Genomic DNA, 22,592 nt, shown 5'->3' on the forward strand with positions numbered 1-22,592 from the left:
TGAAACATCTATTGTCTTTGTGTTTTACTGCAGTCCGTATCTCCAGCAGGAAACTCATCTCTCATCCTCTTTATTTTTCTCCTCTTGGCCTTGGTCTCTTTTTTGTTACAACTTCTTTCCTTCTATTTTCTCTTTGCCACTTATTTCGTTATTCTTTTTCTTCTCCCATCTTCGTTTCTCTGTGAGTGTACGCTGTTTACTCGGATGTCCTGTATTTCCTCTTCTCACTTTCCCTGTCTTCTAAACAGTACTTCTCCACAGTGCATCATATTCTGCTGTACTCTTATTAGCTGTGTTTCTAAGGAGCCTGTTATTCCATTTACAACCAGATTAGAGCCCATATAATAAGTATGTGTTATTCAATCATCTAGATTAAAATAAAATGTTCTATTTTTACTTGAAGTGAAGTCATAGAGGTTTCTCTAAGAGGGCACATGACTCTCTTCCACAGTTGCATCATTTACAAGCTCTCTTTGCCACTGGGGGTCTTTTTAAAAGTCTTCTCAGTGAAGATTTGCTGAAGATATTCTAATTAATATTTCAAAGATACATTTGATGGATCTTTGGCTTCAGGATGGATGATGAGAGAACAACACAAACAAGTCTACCACGCTAGGAGCTCAGGCTGTATGTGAGCTGATGCTAATATTAGCACGCTAACATGCAGACAATGACAAAACACATGCTGGCATTCTTCATGGATACTCTTTTAACAGTGTAAAAGTTGTGTATTAGAGCTCAACTATAATGTAAGAATGCTAATATAACCCCACTGACATAGCAAATATGCTGATATTTATCAGGGATAATGTTTAAGGCCCTGTCACACTGTCCCGAAATTGACACCCGATGGACACACGATAAAGGAAATGTTCAAATTCGGCTGTGATCGTAGCAACATCGGGCCATTCGTGAGGGCATCTTAAGCCATCGTATGACCGCCGGTGGAGTTTCTCAGGCTCCGGCAGCAACTTAGTGAGCGGCAACTTCGTAAGGCACTCGTGAGGACATCTTGTCAAATCGTGTCATCTTCGTGTTATCATCGGTGCCATCGGGCATTCGCCCTCACTCTGATCGGGGCGAATGCCCGATGGCACCGATGATAACACGATGCCCTCACGATGGCCTTACGAAGGGCAAAATTGACACACGAATTCAACACGAAAATGAACCTTCTCAAGGTCCTTCGGCAATTTTTTGGCATGCCAAAGATTTTGCCACCGCTCACGAAGTTGCTGCCGGAGCCTGAGAAACTCCACCGGCGGTCATACGAAGGCTTAAGATGCCCTCACGAATGGCCCGATGTTGCTACGATCACAGCCGAATTTGAACATTTCCTTTATCGTGTGTCCATCGGGTTTTTTATTGCACAACAAAATCATGTAAATATATTATGTAAATAACCCAATTTGTGTTCTGTGAAACTAAAAAGGATATAATATATTATTTTGAAGGACAGTTGACAGGAAGTTGTTGTTGTTATGGAAACAACATTACGGAGAAAACGTAATATTTTCTACATATAACGACGGATAAAGTAAAGAACAAAGTCTGAAGATATCAGTACAGTATCATAGTACTGTAACACAATTGTTTTTGGTACTTTCATTGCAGTTGTATGTCTTAAATGTAATGTAAATGTTGCCTTCGTGTGTGGTTCGGGGCCATCTTCGTGCGAAATTCACAATTCCATCTTCGTGTGTCCATGGGGTGTCAATTTCGGGACAGTGTGACAGGGCCTTTAACAGCTTTCCATCCGAGTATACCATGTTAGCATGCTAACAATTGATTATTAGCACGTTTGAATGTAATTTGTTTTTTCTGGTATAGTCATACTTGCAAGCTTACAATTTGAACCTGGTATAGGATTATATTGTTAGGATATCAATTCAAAACCTTTATTTATCCAGGTGAAATCCCATTGAGATCAATGATCTCTTTTTCAAGGGAGACCTGTTAGGTTCTCATAAAAACATAAACAACAGAACAACAAAAGGACATCATACAGCAACTTAGGTACGGCCCGTCCACACTACAGCTTCAAAAAAAGCTTGGAGCTGGGCGTGTGGGAAGCTCGACCAACAACCAATCACATGAATCTCCCGCCCCTGACACACAAGCAGCGGTTTGATTGGCTAGAGCTTGTACTGGCATATGATTTGATTGGCTGACGCTTCCACCGAAAGCTTCAGAAGCTTCAAAAGTTGAACATTGCTCAACTTTTGCAGCCTGAAACGCCAGGAAAGCTCCGCTCTGCTTCCCACAATGCAGTTGGGCGAAAAGTGACGTCACCCCATTCAAAGTGAATGGGCAGACGCGTTGGAAACCGTTTTTGAAGCTGTAGTGTGGACGGGCCGTAAGGGTCAAAGGACTGCAATAAACAATCATTACAATTCATTTTGTGGAGGACATGAATGTGTGTAACAAAAGCTAATCAAAACAACAAACCTCACACTACCATAACATCTTACACATTCAACACCACTACCAAAGGGTTATTTATGATTTATTAAGTAATGTATTGTTTGTTTGTAGCCTTTATTTATCCAGGTAAAAAATCCCATTGAGATCAACGATATATTTTACAAGGGAGACCTGCCGATATATAAAGTTGCACAACACTCTATCCAATGGTTGTTGAGATATTTCAATCTGAACTCGGCGAAAACACGTGGGTTTGCTATCCTGGCTCCAAGATGGTGGAATGAGCTCCCCATTGACATCAGGACGGCAGATAGCTTGCACATCTTCCGGCGCAAACTGAAAACTCATCTCTTTCGACTCCACTTCGAGCGTTAGAACGATTAACGAAGCACTTTTATACCAATAAAGGACTGGATTACCTAAAGCCAGTTGAGTAGCACTTGAAATGTTTGGCTCTATGAAACCTGATATACTTATATGATTCTGTTTTCTTCAAGGTTGTGTCTTCCTGGTCGAATGTACTTATTGTAAGTCGCTTTGGACAAAAGCGTCAGCTAAATGCAATGTAATGTAATGTAATGAACTAAAGTGAAGGGACTCAAATACTGTACAGCACTCAATAGAGTGAGAGTTGAACAACAATTGTCCAGTTCCTGGTAAGTTTGTCAAATAATCAATCTGTTCCCAAATGCAAATATAGTGCTTAGTTCACAAAAAAGGCCATTGTCTCTAATTTAATTGAGTTTGACTTGAATTGAGGATGATAAAGATGCAATAACCCTTAACCCAACACTGTTAATAGTGTAAAGTATGATCAACATTTTAACCCAGAGAAACTACTTTATCTTTCATGTATGAGTATGGTATGTCAAGTGCATACTAAGCTATTTAAGTTGCCTATGAGCAATGGTATGATACAAGTGCTATACAAACACCATGTTTCCATAGTCACTAACCACACTTTCACTGTAGTCTCTCTGTAAAAGTACTGTATGTCCCTGTATGCATTTGTCTCAATCCAACCATTCCTATTTCCAATCCGAGCCCAGGATGACAGCGTCCTCTTCAGATAAGTGTGCACTTCAAATAAGTACAGACACGAAGCTAGGTGGGCTAGGATGAGTGTAAAATTAGCAGCTATCCACGCTGGGCGGTTAATGCCACATCCCTCCTCCCACAGCTAACATTGTTTTATCCATCTCAATGGGTTAGTATCACGTGCTTGAACACAACTTTTTGAGGTGGAGGTCATTTTCTACTTGCACAAAATCCCCAGCATACTAAAGTTATATCACCGCTCAATGCACACGGCTTTGTTTAAAGCAATTGTGTAATTTGTTTCTCCCTCTCTCCTCCCTGCTGATATCTTTATGGCCGGATTTTTTCTCCCACTCTCAAATAGCTTTATGCTTTCTTGCCGCTTCGCCTCCCTCTTTCTCTCTCTGCTATAACACAGGAAGCCGGGTGGACTCTAAACAGTAACACTCTCAGAAGTGTACACACACACACACACATTCTTAGGAGCTACTTCACCTGATAGTAATCATTCAGAAAAACATTGAATGCTTGTAAGTATATACACACACATTCTCTGACACACACTCACACCATAGCTCACCATGTAAGTTACCAAATTAGGGAATAATATGCAAGGTCGCACAATGTTCTGCTCTGTCAACACACACACACACACACACACACACACACACACACACACACACACACACACACACACACACACACACACACACACACACACACACACACACACACACACACACACACACACACACACACACACACACACACACACACACACACACACACACACACACACACACACACACACACACACACACACACACACACACCACACACACACACACACACACACACCACACACACACACACACACAGGTGGTGGAATTCTTCCAGAATACCAGACATATTTAGTTAACTGTTGATTCCTATCTGATTTATAAGTCAAGTGCAGCCTATTTATCTTGTTTTATATAACAGACTTCAGCTCTCTACAGTGTAGGAAAGGGTAACATTAATACTAATACATTTATTTCTGATGATAGGATTGTCACACAGCTTACTAAAACTAGGCGTCTCCAATGGTAACACATATTTTATCAAAGAGCTAAATCAATTGTACACCATTTACATTAGATGCTCCCTCAAATTGTGTTGCTGTATTTACGGCAGGTGTTCAGTGTAAGCCCAGACTCAGTAAGGACAGTTCGATACCATTATCAAGTTCAAATAGTTTCAAATCCCAAGCGAGCCCTTTGAATCCCTTATCGAATCTGATTAGGTTAAGCTTGCTCCAGAAATTGAAATGACCAGGTTGATAATTCCTCTAGAGAATAGTTGCCACTCTTGTTGTTGTTGAAAATCACTGTATACTCTGTGTAGTATGTGTACATGGAGTATCACAGACGTCATTTGATTTTTTTACAGCTGCCAAAAGTTTGATTTCAGCCTTTAAGAGAATTAACGTTAATCAGCTTCAGTAGATCTTGATCTCATCTTGCAGTCTTGCCATTGTAACCAGTAAAAGCAACAATCAGGGAAGGAAATAATAGGATTCCCTTTCATAATGATCACCTCCTCCTTCGCGTCGAAAGGAGCCAGTTGAGGTGGTTCGGGCACCTAGTTAGGATGCCACCTGGGCGCCTCCCTAGGGAGGTGTTCCAGGCACGTCCAGCTGGGAAGAGACCAAGGGGTAGACCTAGGACCAGGTGGAGGGATTATATCTCTTCGCTGGCCTGGGAGCGCCTTGGGATCCCCCAGTCAGAGCTGGTTGATGTCAGGGAAAAGAAAGTTTGGGGCTCTCTGCTGGAACTGCTACCCCCGCGACCCGACCACGGATAAGCGGGAGAAGATGGATGGATGGATGAAAAAGGGAGCAGAGATAAAAGGGCTGATATGAGTTATGTTCACCCCGCAATTTAACGCATGTTGCCGTAACTCAACCCATAATGCATCAGCATGGGGAAATAAACTCAACAGTTCAGTAGAGTTTGTTGAAAACAATGACCCACATCAAAGAATTACCAAGACATATTCTGTACTGATATGGACATGTCCAGCATTACCAGGAAGTGGAATTACACAAGAGTGAAAACAAGCTTATCTCCATCAGCTGCAAGGGTGCTGATCTGCAGCCGACAGCCAAAAGGACAAAACTCTCTTTGAGGAATCAATACAGCGTGAACATTTTTGACTTTTCATATTTCTGACATGGGTTCCTCTAATTGTCTCTGTAATTGATTTCACTGCCCCTCACATCACTGATGGCTGTGACATTAGTTTTCTGTTCCCAGAGATGGGTGTGTTTTTCAGGACAGCACAGATGATGAATTACATTGTGTGAGATTGTTTGCTTTTCAATTAAAGATCGGGCTTTTAAAGATTTTTGTCTGTGCGTGGACGATAACAGGCCAATATGGACTTCAGTTTCGCTGTCCTGAGCCGGGCTGACAGATGACACACACACCAGCACCGACACACATCCTCTCACACACACACACACATCCACACACATCCGGACACACACACACACACACACACACACACACACACAGATCTGTTCGTTAGCACAGCATCTCGTTCAGCCTCTGCCGCTCAGCCAGCCAAAGGAGGCCCTGTCCAGCGTCCATCGCCATACCGACGCAAGGCCGCCAACCGGAACAAACCAGATCAGAGCTCAGTGTGTGGGAGTTCTGTCACACACACTCATGTTAGCACTCCTATGCCTGCAGCGTGCTATGGCACAGACACAAACTGGAACTGCTAGCAAACAGACACACACACAGGGACACAAATGCCAACTTCCACTCATGACAACTGTCCTCTGCCGCATTATGCATGAACACAACATCGGCAAGCTACTGCCGCTCTAAATGTATTTGTTTTTTTTTAAAGGTGAAACCCCAAATGGTTCTCCTAGCTAGGTTAATTGCAGGTTAAACCGTCTGAATAATGTTTTTCCAGATGGTTTGGCATTTCACTTTGTCCAATGGCTGATGGGAAACCGATGATGCTGTTGCCCAATTAGCTGTGTGCAAACTGTAGACTCTTACAATCCGAGGTCTAGTCATTCTACATTCTGCTTCACAGTGTGCGTGAGGTTTGACTTGGGGAATGCACCCTAATGGATGGAGAAAGAAACCCACACCATATTCGTTCCTTCCCGAGCCCACACAGCTCCAATGTTGAGTGAAGCACTCTCTGAATACACGGGGGTGCTTTAAAACTGCACCAAACTGAGTTTGTCAGCCGGTTTTTAGTCCCGTCTCCAGCTGAATGCAGTCATAGTGGGATTCCTCTCCTGTTTCCTTCACACCAGAGAGCGCCAGACATAAAAGAGTTCACAGCAAAATTGTGATATTTACCACTTGCATGAAATTGATTTTAAACCTCACTAAAGTTACAAAATGATACAGAAACCTCCGCTTTATTGATCCCCAGCTGGGAATTAGGACGTTTTTAAGCTGCCAATAGAGAAGCTTAGGTGTGAACAAAGGGGGAAAAAGGTACTCAAACATATTAAAGAGCATGTCAGGGTCTCTGTGTGACAGCTTAATTTCCCTCAGGCTTCCAGCTAGGTTTTTATGGCTGCTATTGCTTATGTCAGCGACCTCTGACCTGCACATTTATCAAAGGACAGAGAGGTAGCGGTGAATACAGAAGTGATGACACAGCTACAGAAAAACATAATATAAAGATATATATAGTTCTCATCCACACAGGTAGTTTTAGATCATAAATCGAAGCACACTCAGAATTATGGGATGTTTTGCCAAGAATCCTCCCGACTCTCAAGTTTACTTTTGATATCTCTACAGCTAGACGTTTCCTTTAATTATAAGTGTGACAATTATGATTATAGGTATTACACAGTCTACTGTGTAAATAAATAATGTACATTTCACTCAGAGACAAGGAGCCCTTGGCACAGCACACCGCTTGAAATCACATGACAGCTGAATGAAGCTGCGCAAACTAGCAGGGGTCGTAACCATGGAAAATAAACGTATCGAGCCGTTTCACCGCAAGGCTCTGCACCCAACCTCGCCCTGATCAAAGAGCTTTAAGTAGATTCAAATATCATGTGGAAACACACCATTGTATGGTTCTCTAAGTTATCAAAATAATAGTCGTAATTGTAGATGGGTAGTTTGACTGAGTGATTTAGCATAGGTTAACTAAACCTGAATACATGCAGTGCATCGTCAAACTATATTTGTTTCCCCGCTGTTGAAAGATATGCGTTAAAACTGTTATGCAATTTTGTTCCTCAAATTCATCCCCTTTTTTCTAAGTGCAGCATTATGAGCGCTCTGCTGACAGTTGCTCTATTGTCAGTGAAGCAGCGTTTTTGTTCTGTGACGTATGGCTCTTCCCTCTCCAGACAAGTATATAACTGCACCATTACATAGCCACTTTCAGCTAATGCAGGCTGTTTAACACACAGCAGACCTCCTGCACTTCAGCTGGGTCAGCTGCTTCATGTTGCCCTCAATATCTCACACAACAGGCAGTATGTGTGTGTGTGTGTGTGTGTGTGTGTGTGTGTGTGTGTGTGTGTGTGTGTGTGTGTGTGTGGTGTGTGTGTGTGTGTGTGTGTGTGTGGTGTGTGTGTGTGTGTGTGTGTGTGTGTGTGTGTGTGTGTGTGTGCTGTGTGGTGTGTGTGTGTGTGTGTGTGTGTGTGTGTGTGTGTGTGTGTGTGTGTGTGTGTGTGTGTGTGTGTGTGTGTGTGTGTGTGTGTGTGTGTGTGTGTGTGTGTGTGTGTGTGGTGCCGTTTCCATTTGTGTTTTGAACTGTGATAATAGACATCCATTAGAAGGTAGACAGAGGACCAGCGTTCCTTCATTACAGACTAATGGACATTAAACAGCAGTGTTGTACACACACAAACACACACACACAGAGCAGCAAACAACAACAGTTTTTGACAAGGCTGCATCCTCTAAGAGATAATTAATGATCATTTGCGCTGTCTGTGGAAGATGAATCCGTCTGCAGTGAGCCATTGCCTGTATGTGTGTCTGTGCGTAACCTTTATGAGATAGACAAACAATGCAAAGTTCAATCAAGACAACAATAAATCATTTACAGGGAGAGCAGTTAATTTATTTAGTTTAATCTTACTGTCTTCCTTCTGGTTCAAAACAGATTCAACATTTGTCTTTGAATGAACTGTGGCTATTTCAGTCAGTGCTTCACTCAAAGCATCATGGGAAGGATTAGTCTTCGAGCAGATGTGTACTTAAATTCCTTCACATGCAATCCTTTCATTGTTTTAATAGGAAGTAGACATTCAAACTGGCAAAGCCATGCACTGAGTTGGATGAGACAAGGGCTGTGTCTGAAATCTCTTCCTGTTCACTAATTGTGTAAATGTATCTACATTAAAGGACCCTCACAAATGAAATGAAACAATGGAAAGATACCAGTAGTGCCCATGAATTAAATGCCAACAATCCCACATTCATACCAGTTCCCTCCTGAAATCTAACAATGTTAAGGCCTGCACTTTTACATTAGCAGTATGATTCCCCATTTTGACAGTTTGATTAATATCCGGGTCAGCGTGTAGAACTTTGACACTGAAGCCAGTCAGCTGTAATGGCCCAACTGTAGCCTCGACTGAAAGAGGGATTATAACTTTTTACATTTGAATATTGTACCCTCATGAACTCTCTCCTCGTGTGACTCTGTTCACGCTGCCGCTCAAAAGCAGCAGAGAGTCCCTGCAGTGTTTTATAAGACCAGAGTAAGAGAAATTGGGAACTTGACATGTCTTTGCTTTGATTCAATCGAGCGTCCAAACAAGCAGATGTGACGTCTTCTTGGACTCTGCCCGTCTCTTTGTAAGTTCACTGTCAGTTCAATTTGGTGTGGGTTATACACTCCAACGCATAGGAAGGAAGTCAACCAAAAACAAATCCGATATGAGCAGTCCAGGATTGAACATGGCCGCTATAAACTTAGCCCTCCATCTTTTTCTTCGTTTTATGGGGTTATGGTGGGTGCTGAGGTTATTTATTTATAAGGGAGTTCAGCCTCTCAAAGCGACCCGATTAGAAAGCCACTGCTCTGTGATGCAATAAACATCTTATTGCCTTTTTAGCTACTGCAAAAACTGCTAAATCCTTTTATGTGTTACTTTCGGTGTATAACATTTAAAGACAGCATGTGCACTCTCTATGGTACATCTCACACACACACTGAAATACACACTACTTTACCCCTTATTTCCCCTACCCACACATACTCTCTCTATATAGTACTCATAAATAATAGAGTTATTGACTCAGCACATGAACACTCACACACATCTAAACCAACCCCCTCCCCAATTCTCTAATGCGCAGCGGTGCCATTCTGTTGCCTAGTAACCAGGTAGAGTTCTTAGTAAGAGGCTCCTTCGGCGAGAGAATCCCACCGTCCTGGACTTCTGCCTCTACCTCGCCTCTCTAACACAGACACATTCAAATGTTAACGTACATGTGTGCTGCATGAGGCTGCTTCCAACAAACTCCGCACATCCACTTTACATTTACCCGGCACTTATTTTCACCGACAACCTTCAATCATCGTAAAACTAGGCTGCTGTGAACTCTTTTCTCCACACATCACTTCCACACACTAATGCACTCTCTTTAAGACACACACACACTACAAAGCAGAGACACGTGCTACAGAGTGGAGAGAGGAAGAGAAGAGGAGAGGCTGCAGTTTGTAGGTCTCTATACGGAGATGCAGTATCACGCTGTATCCATTATACACTGTCCGGCAGTGGCTCAGTCAGTAGGGGCTTGGACTGTGAGCCGTAGGGGCGCCGGTTCAAGTCCCCGAACAGACCTAAATATGGAGTGTGGGCTGCTACTTGGAAAGGTCCCAGTTCACCTCCTGCCCTGCCGTGGTGCCCTTGAGCAAGGCACCGGACACCCCCCCCACTCCCATTGCTCCCCGGGCGCTGTACAATAGCTGCCCACTGCTCCTAGTACTAGACTCCTGGCACTAGGATGGGTTAAAAGTAGAGAACACATTTCACTGTGTGTGCTCTGCATGTGTGACCAATTCTATTCTACTGCTGTAAAAGCATCTCTTATATATTATACACACACACACACACCACACACACACACACACACACACACACAACCACACACACACACACCACCACACACACACACACACACACACAACACACACACACACCACACCACACACACAACACCACACACACACACACACACACACCCACACACATGGATGGAAAATTAACAAGTGAGAAGCCACACATTTGGCAAAAGATGCAGCCTTAGAAATACACGTTTACTCCTCGTATTTAATATTACAGTAAAAGCATAACATAACTATAAAGTGCTTGATAACTGAATTAGACCGTAGACCTTCTTGAACATTAAAGCATGTAAACATTTCACAGTACGTAGAGTATCTATTAGTTTATAGATATTCCTTTTTTGCTTTGCAGCGTATTCAGGTGACATCATGTGCGGCAAAAGTAGAAACTTTGGCCGTTCTTGCTTAGTACTGAAGGAGGTCTGTGCCTAAACAATGTTACATACACATGCTAAAACATTGCAGTGATGTGATCTCGATCTCTCTTTCTCACTCACACTGTGCATTGCCATGACAACGTAGTGCTATGCTGATGGGTTTCCCAGATATGTTATTTATTCATCCCTCTCTGCATTACTCTTTCATACTACTGCACACACAGATGTGCATCCTCATACATGAGCGCATCCATGCATGCACTCCCAACCATTTCCTAACATAGGTACACCCTCAATAACTAGCTGGTTCGATCATCATCTGTAAGTGTTTGTCTGTGGGAAATAATGTGCGTCTGTGTTTATGCAGAATGGGGCCTCCGATACATTAGTGTGTGATAAAAAGCTGTCCATACAAAGTAGGCCATTACAGATGGTCTAGCTCTCTCTCTCTCTCTCTTTTTATTAGTGTGTGTGGTTTCCTGTCATTCCAACCATCTATCAGACAGTAATGTGATCAGCGGCAAGACGAGGGCTGCTGTGTTATTCATGTGGAGCTTGACTCTGGGAGAACAGCGGGAACACAAAGACACACATGCAGTACAAACACACACCCAAACAACAACAAAAAGCTCATTAGTTACGGCAGTGCAGATACTAAGCAGCAAATGCAACAGAGCAATGTGACCTAAAAACATAACTGAATACTAAGCAATCGTAAAGATGTTACATAAGGAAGAAGCAAGGATCTGTTGATAATCTGACGTGGGCCAATGCACGCTCCCTGGGGAACCCCCGCTCGACCTCACCCTCCCAGCTCCGCCACTATAAAAATAAATACATTATCACCTTTTCTTGGGATATTCGTCACGCCTTGAGGATCCTAAAAGGTGTAAGTGTGTGTGTGTTTGAGGTCTATCGTCAGTAGGGTCACTGTGGCCACTTCATATTTCAACTATACCTGCTTCCGACTCTACGGCCCTAATGTATCACCAGAGTAAATCCACTGCTCAGTGATCTCTACTCCCCTTCAGATCTATCCCTTGACCGCCAGAACATCTCGTACAAACACACACACAGTCGTGCCTCGTAAATCAATACAGCCTGGGAGTCGGCCAATGTAAAATACTGAGACACTGACAGTAATGATGAGAGAAAGAAAAACACCCCGCCAATTTATTTCCGTGAGTGGTCTCATTATCAAATAAAAAGACCCCTTTAGTCTAGTGAGTGCAAATGCATATTTCATACTGCAGTAAAGTGAAAAAAAAGTGCCTTGCGCACGTTTGAAGCAGCAAGAAGAGACAAAGGAGGAGAAAGAGAAACAAAGAAAAGAGCACACATTATTCAGCAGCAGCTTTTTGGAGAGCGGGAAGGGGAGGGTGGGGCGAGAGAGTTGTGTGTTTTGAGGACGAGGAAGCCGCTGCATCTTCACTGCAGCAACCGTCAACTAGAAAGACAAGAAAGGGCCGGAGAAAGTACAGAGGTGTATGCTCATCACTCACACACGTGATTGGCTGAACACTTTGTCCAACTGTCAGACCGGCGCAAAGTACACACGGCTCGCAGAACAGATTGGATTCAAATGATCCATTTCTGTCCCTTTCAGTTCCCGCCTTGCGCTGCTCTGCTCTTTCATCATCTCCTCTCTCGGTCCCGGTTCTCATATGTATCTCTTTCATCACATTTTTTTCCCTTTTCTCTTGTCTCGACTTTAAGCTCCCATTATTCTAACATCCTGCTATTGTACTCCCTTTCCTCTCTCTTAAACCTCACCTGTCTGTTTTCTATCCACAACTTCATTTGTTTCCACCATTTCTTCAGTGTCATCCATCCATCTGTGTCTCTCCGTCTCCTCTCCAAAATGTTTGCCCTGTGTCTGATTTCCCACCACCTGATACCCTCACTCACAAACACTTGTATCCTGTCATTTATCTGAGTCTCATGTGAAAGAAACTAGTATGGATTTCCATAATGAGAGACAGGGCAGGTTTTGGATGGTGAAAACACAGCTACACTACACCATCATCAACATGATGCGTAGCCATGGCAACAACTGCCAAAAAGCCCTCCCACAGTAAAGGAGTGCCAATCAGCTAGGCATTGCCACGTGACTGACAGCTCTCTGACAGAGAGACACAGACTGGGCAGACAGTCTGCTGTGTGTATCCTTCTTCTCTATACTATAAATCAATTCCCATCTGCCTTCACTGTTTTGGTCTGATATCACACATCGGAATCAAATGTTGGACAAGAGCGGAGACGTACAGTGAAAAGGCGGAGAAGCTATTCATGGATTGTCTGATAGTATCAGGGTACTGGCAGGTGAAAAGAAACGTCTGGCGGCAGCGTGTGTCACAGAGGTAGCACTCGTCTGTCTGCAGCTCTCCGACGGTGTAGAGACACGCAGTGTGTAGGGAATTAGACATTCAGAACTCTAGCGGCAAAAGCAAACAAAACAAAACAAAAAAACTCAAACTGCTGCTGAGGCACCAGATTGCTCCATTGTCCTTGCAAGAATTTAATTTTCAGTTTAATTTGTTCTCTCCCTTTAACAATCAAACAGTAGGCTACAAAAAACACAGCTTTAACATCCTCTCTTGATCTTGTAAATAAAGATATGCCTCTCCTGGGACCAATCACTCCACCTGTCTCTAATAAATAGCCAAATCCCCTGAAGCTGCCTTCAAAACAAAACCTAACTAAAATAATAACACTAATATGACACTCAAATGTTCCATACAAAGAAGAGATGAAATAATACAAAATAATGATAGCAAAAAAACTGATAGAATAGGTTAGATAAATAGATGTCTGTATTTATAGGCATAGTTAAAAACACCCGGAGGCGAAGTCCCTCCCCTTTCCGGGGGACCTTATTTCGGAAAAAGTATGTATTGAAGTCAATGGAGAGAGAAAGATTATCTTTCGATCCCCACGAATTACACATATGATGTTTGTCAATTTAAAAGATAATTTTGCAAGTCAAAAACAAATATGTGTCGTAAAACTGTGAAGTAACACATTTTTTTGTGTGAACCACTCAATGAACTACATTTCTGGTTTCGCACACAGCACCAACACCAAGACGGCCGTCACGTTGGAACATTTCACTTCTTTCTTTCAGAATGAGGCGAAAAGTATTAAAAGAGGTGAAAATCACTCCAAGTCTGGCCATGTTGAGAACTGCACATACACACAAGGGGAGTGAGTCGGTTCCGTGAGAGCCAGCATGCGGGACCGCGACTCTGGGATTTGTAGTCTTTAGTTGCGTATTTTTCATAGTCTTATATTTCAACAGTTTTACGACAAACTGTGACTTTTTTGACATGGAAATTGTTTTTTAAGATTGACAAACATCATATGTGTAATTCGTGGCACAATTCAAACGGGATCGAAAGATAATCTTTCTCTCTCCATTGACTTCAATACATACTTTTTTCCGAAATAAGGTAGATGGGCGTGACTTCGCCACTCTATACAACTCAAGGGCAGAAGTGACCTGTTTTATTGTTTTGAAACAGCAGGATGATGTTCAAGAACTCGATTGACTAACCCTTAACAGATTAACCCTCTGACCCTGAACACCACCAGCTTCACTCAGATTTACCTTTAACCTTTGACCAATCAGATTCATCAGTATGTTCTGATGAACCACAACCTTTGGCTGGCAGGACGCTTTATGAAGCACGCTGATGATGAGGTAATGTCTTCCTACGCATCCCACTGTAGTTATGGCCACAATGTTTTCCCTTAATCAGAACCAGAACTTATTTTAGAATAAAATATGTATTTGAAAGTAAAAATGTGCAATAATTAAAAAACTAAAATATTTATAATAACAGCTAGAGCTAAGCTAGGTGTTTCTTTCAGGCCTTTGTGCTAAGCTAACTAGCTACTAGCAGCAGCTTTCAGAGAGGGGTATCAATCTTCTTGTCTAACTCTCCGCAAGAAAGCCAAACAGGACATTTTCAAAAATGTTGAACCACAGCAAATGTCGATCTTAATTTTACAGCCACCAGCTTTCGGCACCCACACACCAAGTTGGAGACACACACACTCTGGAGTGCTTTGTAGAGTCATCCACTCAGAGCCTGAGGCAGGAGAGGGTCACTGCATAAACACATGCTCAGTGTGTGAATGCACACACACATGCATCTGTCGAGTACACACATACACACTGTACACCCTGCGTTTACGCACATGAAAGTCAGTGCTATTAGTTCCAGATCATTTTGAGAGTCTGTAAACAATGAGCCTGAGGATAAACAAAGATCCTACTGTACTGGAAGTAATCCAACAACACACACACACACACACACACACACACACACACACCTTACTGTATATCATGCGCACATATCCACAAAGCTTGCCCGTTTTAGTTTTGGTCACAAAAGAATGCTTTTTTGATAACTTAGCATAATCAAAATCATATCTTAAACATGTCTTCCACTAACCCTTTGTTTCGTTTAACAAAAACTAATAGCTGAATGACAATGGTTCCTACATGAAAGCCTGTTATTGGCAAAACAAAAAACTGTCATAAGTAAATGATGTATTTGAACAAGCATTCACCTCCAGCTTTACTAATTGACAGTTGGCATTCAACTGTGCTGCGGTTAAAAGAACAGGCCGTTATAAATTGCATCGTAAAGTGGATTTTCAGATGAATTATATTTTGAAAGCTACGCATAACTTGCAGGTCTTAAATGAAGCTCAGCTGTTTCCACCATGTTGTTTTTTTTGTGACTTTACATGGAATTACAAATGCATGTAGTTTTGCATTTTAATAATTTACAGTTGTTTACAATTGTTTTAATATTTTTGTAATATCACTGCCATGTCTGATGCATTGCATTTGAGTGATAACATGTCATTGCTGGAAGTTTCCTCCTTCAATAACAGAACACAACACAGACTCACTTACTGTAAACACAGACACACACACACACACACACCACACACCACACACACACACACACACACACACACACACACACACACACACACACACACACACACACACACACACACACACACACACACCACACACACACACACACACACACACACACACACACACACACACACACAGTGAGGAATGTGCAGGGATTGCCAAAACGTTATACGTCAGAGAGACAGGATCCCTCTGTCTGTGCAGTGATACACACCTCATGACCCCCAATCTGCTGTAATCCTGAGCACAGGCCAAATGTATTGGGTCATCAAACACACACACACACACACACACACCACACACACACACACACACACACACCACACACACACACACACACCACACACACACACACACACACACACACACACACACACACCACACACACACACACACACACACACCACACACACACACACACACACACACACACACACCACACACACACACACACACACAGCTCAATATCAAGAGAGCGAAACCAGCACTGAGACTGGCAAAGATGGAGAGCTGCAAAGAAGCCTGTCTGTGTGCGTTGGAAAACACACACACACACACACACATTACAGAATGCCAGTCTGAGTGGCAGCGAGAGAAGGACAACCTGCTGTCATCAAGGCTAAATCTCTTTATCCCTCACACGGCTGCGAAGAAATCATTTTAACTCGCACACACACAAACACACAGTACAAACACATGGAATGAGACCTTAGAATTGACATCTCTGTGGGAGTTGGAGGAAGGGGACCATTCAAACGTTATGCCCTGGAGACAGAGCTTATTAGGGGCCATTTTATCACTGCTGTTCCCCCCGCAGCAAACAGTCAGGCCTCTTATCATCCGAAACACTCATCCAGGCTATGTTTTAATGAGATTCTTTATGCTGGAGGTTCGAACTTTGAATGTTTACCCCCCCCGTCCCAGTCGGCTTTATTCTCTCTCCAATTTTACACAGCTGGCTCAATGCGCCATAACCTGGAATAGACAAATAGGTGTTTGATTGTTTTAATTGGGGTCCCTCACAATGTTTTCCTGCTTGAATTAGGTGGAATTAATTGATCCAAACTCTTCGTCTGAAGGTGAATATCATTAATAAATGCCTCTAATCACAAAAAGGTTGTTCTCTGTATGTGTGGAGGTAAATAGAAATAGTGTCCATAGCCCAGCTCCATCTGTATCCATTTAGAAACGAAAAGCAAGAGTGGCTCTCACCGTGTTTAGAGTATAGGATGATTAATAGAGGCGGATAGCATGATGAATCCACTTGTCTGTAATGGATTAACCTTGTCTGGCCCCCAGAATCTGATCCAATCACTGTGTATCAAATTATTACCATCTAACCAGCGACGCCTTACAATCAGTGATAGTGTCGCAGGCGGTGTTAGTGCTGAACAAGTCGATTCAGGTGTTAATTGACTGCACTACATTATCTACTGGAGAGATTCCTGCTTGGGATACTCTTAAAGGAGCGCACACAGCCGGTTTCAGGTTGGACTATGGCTGCATCTCACTTCGGTTAAATGGAATCCTTGCGTCCTTCACTTGCGTCGTTTCCCTGCGTTTAGTCGGAAGCATGGAGAGACGCAAGGAAACCACGAGAAGCAGGAAATGAGTTTTAAGAGCAATGGGACGTCCTTTCCTCCGGAGTGTCACGTGAAGCGACGTCCGTTTGTGATGACTCCGCACAGCTGATCGTCTGACAGCAGCTCTGTCCCCGTTGCCTCTGTTAGTACAGATATGACATAAACATTTGTATCATCTGTTGTAGACCCAAATAAATAAAATAAAATAAGAACTAATTCTCAAAAAAGATAAACGCCATTCTTAAAATGTATAAACGAACAATAGTTTGATTAATATTGATTAGAGTGCACAATAGAAATAAAATAATTGAGAGAAGAAAAAGAGATATGTTATCTATCAAAACCCAGTTAGATTAACATTCATTGGATTGCCACACTTTGTTTGGATATGTAGCTCATTAACATTTTAATAGCACTTAATGACTGACTGAATGGAAATGACAATAAATTAAAATGTAAAATTAAAAAAGCGATCATGAAAATGTTTCCAATAAATTAATAAAAAGATTTTTGTCCACTTTGTTGTTCAGATATATCACATATTTGTAACTAAATGAAACATGAATTGAAACAAAACACAGTATAAACTGAGGAGTGAGTCCCGTGAGTTTCATGTGTTTTCTTCACTCTGCTGTTAAACTACTCTTATGTCAAGAAGCATCAGATCAGTGCATGTGCTGCATCAACCAATCAGTGAGCGATACACAGTAAGGGGGCGGGGCGAGTTTCTGAGGATTTCACCGGAGGATGGTCTGGTGGTTCCTCGATTATAGCTCCTCCGTTATCGCTCCTCGACCCTCGGTCCTCCGGCACAAATAAGGCCACTGGGACGCTACTCAAGATGGCGCAGACAAATCAACTTCCAGTGATACCGAGACCGAGGAGCGAGGAAATTGAGTGAGTGAGACGCAGCCTAGGGCTGTAAAATGTATTAAAATTGTTTGGGAATCGCAACACAGCCCCCCTGCAATGTCTTAAAGGTCCCCTATTATACTGTTTTTCATCAATATATTACAGGTCTCAGTTATACAAAACATGTCTCTGAAGTGTTTGGCTCCAAATACCAAACAGATCATTGCAGCATTACCCATAATCCCCTCTGTTTCAGCCCTGTTTCAAAGAGCTGATTCTCTGTCAGTTACTTTAGATGAAAATAAGGAGCCCCTCCCCACGCCCCTCTGAGAGAGATTTGGTTACAAATAACTCAATGGTGCTTTAGGAGGAGATTCAGGTGATAAGGTGGGGGTGGGGGTGGGGGGGGGGGGGGTTACCTTGGTTGCTGATTGGCTAATGATTACACAAGACAAAACATCGGTATGACATCATAAAGTGGCCAAAATCTGATCAGCTCGTTTTCAGACAGGTTTTTTATATAAATGGATCAAAAGAGAGAGAATCTTTGTTCCTGAAACTTTCAGAGTCTCTTTCCACAGAGGGGACACATGTTGATGAAGAAGAGACATGAAGAAGAGGGGACACATGTTGATGTAGAAGAGACATGAAGAAGAGGGGACACATGTTGATGTAGAAGAGACATGAACAAGTGGATTTTGCATCATAGGTCCTCTTTAAATCGCAACTGGTGCAATATTTGTTAAGAGTATGGCGAATTTGGTGAACAAATTAATTAATTGTTTCAGTTTTAAGATCTTCACAAAAATGAAGGGCACACCACCAAGTCAAACATTATTTGGATAACGAATGTTCAAAACCCAGAGGGACTGAGACTACATTTTCATTTGATAAAAGCTACTTTCAAGAACATTTCCGCAAACACCAACTCAACTCGTTGTTTTTCCGCCCTACACTTTCAAAGATTGAAACCTTGTTCCCAGACCCTGTTTTGCTAGTTAATGTTTGAAAACCTATGATGTATAAAAAATCTAACGTGGAAGAGGAGCAAAGATGTCTTCAACACTAAAAAAGGGTCGCTATTCAGCATCTAACGACCTTGCTCTTGAACACATCTCGGTATCTAACAATGCTTCTCAAGTGTGGTCCGCGGACCACTGGTGGTCCGTGAGCGCCCCCTAGTGGTCCGTGAGTATATTGGTAACATTTCACATTTGAAATTAATTAAAGTTTTCCGCACTCTCGCGCGAATATTTCCGCAATGGAGCGAGCTTAAGTTTAACTTTCAATTGCATCATATAGCCCAGCGCAACACCTTCATCACACATGTTGCCACTTCTTTGTACCAGTTTCATGCGATTTGTAATCTATTCTAGAAAAACGATGTGTTTTTTTAATGGTTAAGTGGTCCTTGGTATGAAAAAGTTTGAGAAACACTAAACAAACATGGACCCTCAAAAACGTTGGGAAATATTTTGTCTTTAATTTTAAAGTGGTCATCTGTCTTTAAGCCTTTTTTAAAGTGAGCAGCAATACAAAGAATCTATGAAAGTCTCATATTTATATTGTGTGGATTGGCGGCAGAGTCAAAAGCAAAGCAGTAAATAAAACAATCAATAGCTCGCTGCTGTAATTGCAGCTTGAACACAGATGCATTTTCCTTAAATGTTTTTTGTACATGACAAGAGAACCGGCCAGTGGATCAATGATGAGCATAATAAACAAAATAAAGGATAAACGCTGTAATTGTACGCAACTATTGAGATGTTTTTTTGTCACATGTTCAAAAAATCTAGATTAGTCATGCTAGGATTCTCAATTTTACATAAAACAACCCTAACTCTTTGATCGTTTAATATCCATCATGTTAGCATAATGTATGGCAATACAAATCTTCTTTATCTCTTTATCTCTCCAAACGCACAATTCAACCAATGTATGCATACCTTTTGTGTGGATGAGTGGCAGAGAATTTACGCTGGGAATAATATTTACATAGCCCACTGTGGACCACCAACTTTGCAATGCTTACACAGTGGGTCCTGCACACACACTCGCAGTGCACGGAGGAACAAAAACACAGAGAGCTGTCCAGTCAAATCAGCTCTTATGACACAACCCGGTTCAAGTTTTAAACAATAATGCAATGTGGAGCATGTGTGTGTGTCATTTATTAGCCATGCTGTCTTGGAACAATCAGAAATGTGATCAGGACAATACGTCAGGCAGGATGTGCTCACCATAGGAGCATCTGCTATTAGGAACTTACTTCAGCAGCCACAGAGCTTTGAACAAAAACAGACATAATGTAATGCAACATTAACATCTGCCAAAACAGCCTGTACCTTAGTTTGAATTTTCTCTGCTCTACTCTCAAATAAAACCTGTTCAAAAACCAGCAATAAACAGTATTCTCCTTGCTTTGAAATATATTCTAAACACACCTTCAGTCGTTGTGTAAGCACCAGCGTAAGAGGAAATAGGCTTGGCTAGAATCCCAGCCTTTAAAAGAAACAGCCAACAAGATGTGCACTTGTAGGATTTCCAAAATGCCTGCGCAGGTCTGCCAATTCTATTTTTTTTTCCTCACCAATTTAAGACGCAACTGCTCATACTGCAGGGTATCCACCACTAACCACACCAAGCAGCCGATATGCAAGAGAGAATAACATGCCTTTTCATCCCATGACTTGGTACTTGAGCGTCAGTTACGGATGCTTTGATATGAATCCCCAAAGGGAAAGTCCCTAGGAGTGTGTTGTGGTACAGGATGTATGGTAGTGTGCGTCCAAGTGTGCCAGTTTTGAGAAGGTCTGTATAACTATTAGGACTTTCCTCAAGGCCACAAATCAAACCTTAAATACACAAAACTATCAACACATTAAATGTCAGGTTACTCATCCAGGAGACTTCTATTCAATCTGTGAAAACAGATGTACAATGGCTCAGTAGGAAACACTTTGATAACTCATTAGTGAGGTTCAGGCTCACAGAACAAATACCCTTTACAAGGGGCATGGAGATTGAAAGATAAGGGTAATAACAGACAGGAAAGGTGAAATAAACAACACAATTGTTCTATGATCAATTACTATTTCCCCATTGGGGGTTTCATGGGGCGTGGCAGAACATGATGACTGAGATTCTATTTTCATATTGGAGATGCAGATATTAATAATGCTATCCTGACTTATTCAGAGTCCTGAAGGAGAGTTGGAAAAACACACATTTACCAATTTAGAACGATCGACGTTGGTTTGACCCACGTCCTGTCAATTTGAATCCACAACTCCGTTTCCTTGAGCAGCTTTCCAGCTATGTGCTCATAAAACATCCACACATGTGTATCTAAAGGTGTGTCTACCTGTCTACAGTATCTACCTCAAACACCTTGTCAAGATCCTCCTCCAAAAGATGCAGCCTTCCAACTCCCAGCTGCCACTTCTAAAAACATCATGCAGTCCTGGTGCAGTCACTCAACAGATATAACCTGCAAGCATCCTGAAGACAAAGCAAAGGTCTGAGGAAGAAGATGTTATCATTTGTTTAGTTATACTTGGCACCCTGCAGATTTGACTCCAGGTACAAAGGAATGTACTCAGGAAATAAATATGACGCAGGTCCTCGTTTCGTTTCTTTACACCACCCACTTTGCTGCATCAGGATTGAAAGAATATTGCGGTGGTTCATCTTCAAATTATTTTCATTAGAGCTTAGATTTGGATGCACATTCTGTTCTTTTTGCTCCAGTGTGTTAAAAACATCCCTCAGGCGGGATGTGCAGCTGAAGGGTAATAATAGACACTCAAACAGACATAAGCAGCTAAAAGCTGATTTAACTTGGAATATTTCGACATTCTTATAATAAAATGAATGATTTATGGCACAAATGGCAGCCAGAAAATGTGAGAGAGGGATACTGTCATCTCAAAGATAGTATTTCATCTGCACACGGTGATTAATAAAAGGGGGATTTCAAACACATTGCGCTAATAACTTTGAATCATCTTTGAAATTGATCCCAAAACAACTTGAGTGATGCTATCAAGCACTTTTAAATCCCCAATGAAGATAAACCCAGGTAAACTATAACAACAAGGATGAAAGTAAAACCAGAAACATTGCTTAGTCAAATGTACGACAGCTGAAAATATATACATAATGAGTACAAATATGTTGCTGTACTTTACAAAGTTCTGTCAATGGCCTCTATATAGGACACACTTTCTTTTGTAC

At 42.0% G+C, this 22,592-nt stretch overlaps 1 protein-coding gene across 1 annotated transcript in view; it reads right to left on the reverse strand.

Annotated features, from left to right (window-relative positions):
* Positions 1-22,592, reverse strand: part of LOC117552763 (voltage-dependent T-type calcium channel subunit alpha-1H-like) — a 99,557-nt gene that overhangs the window by 74,483 nt on the left and 2,482 nt on the right. The window lies entirely within an intron of this gene.

This window comes from Gymnodraco acuticeps, unplaced genomic scaffold, assembly GCF_902827175.1.
Source record: "Gymnodraco acuticeps unplaced genomic scaffold, fGymAcu1.1, whole genome shotgun sequence".
NCBI lineage: Eukaryota > Metazoa > Chordata > Actinopteri > Perciformes > Bathydraconidae > Gymnodraco > Gymnodraco acuticeps.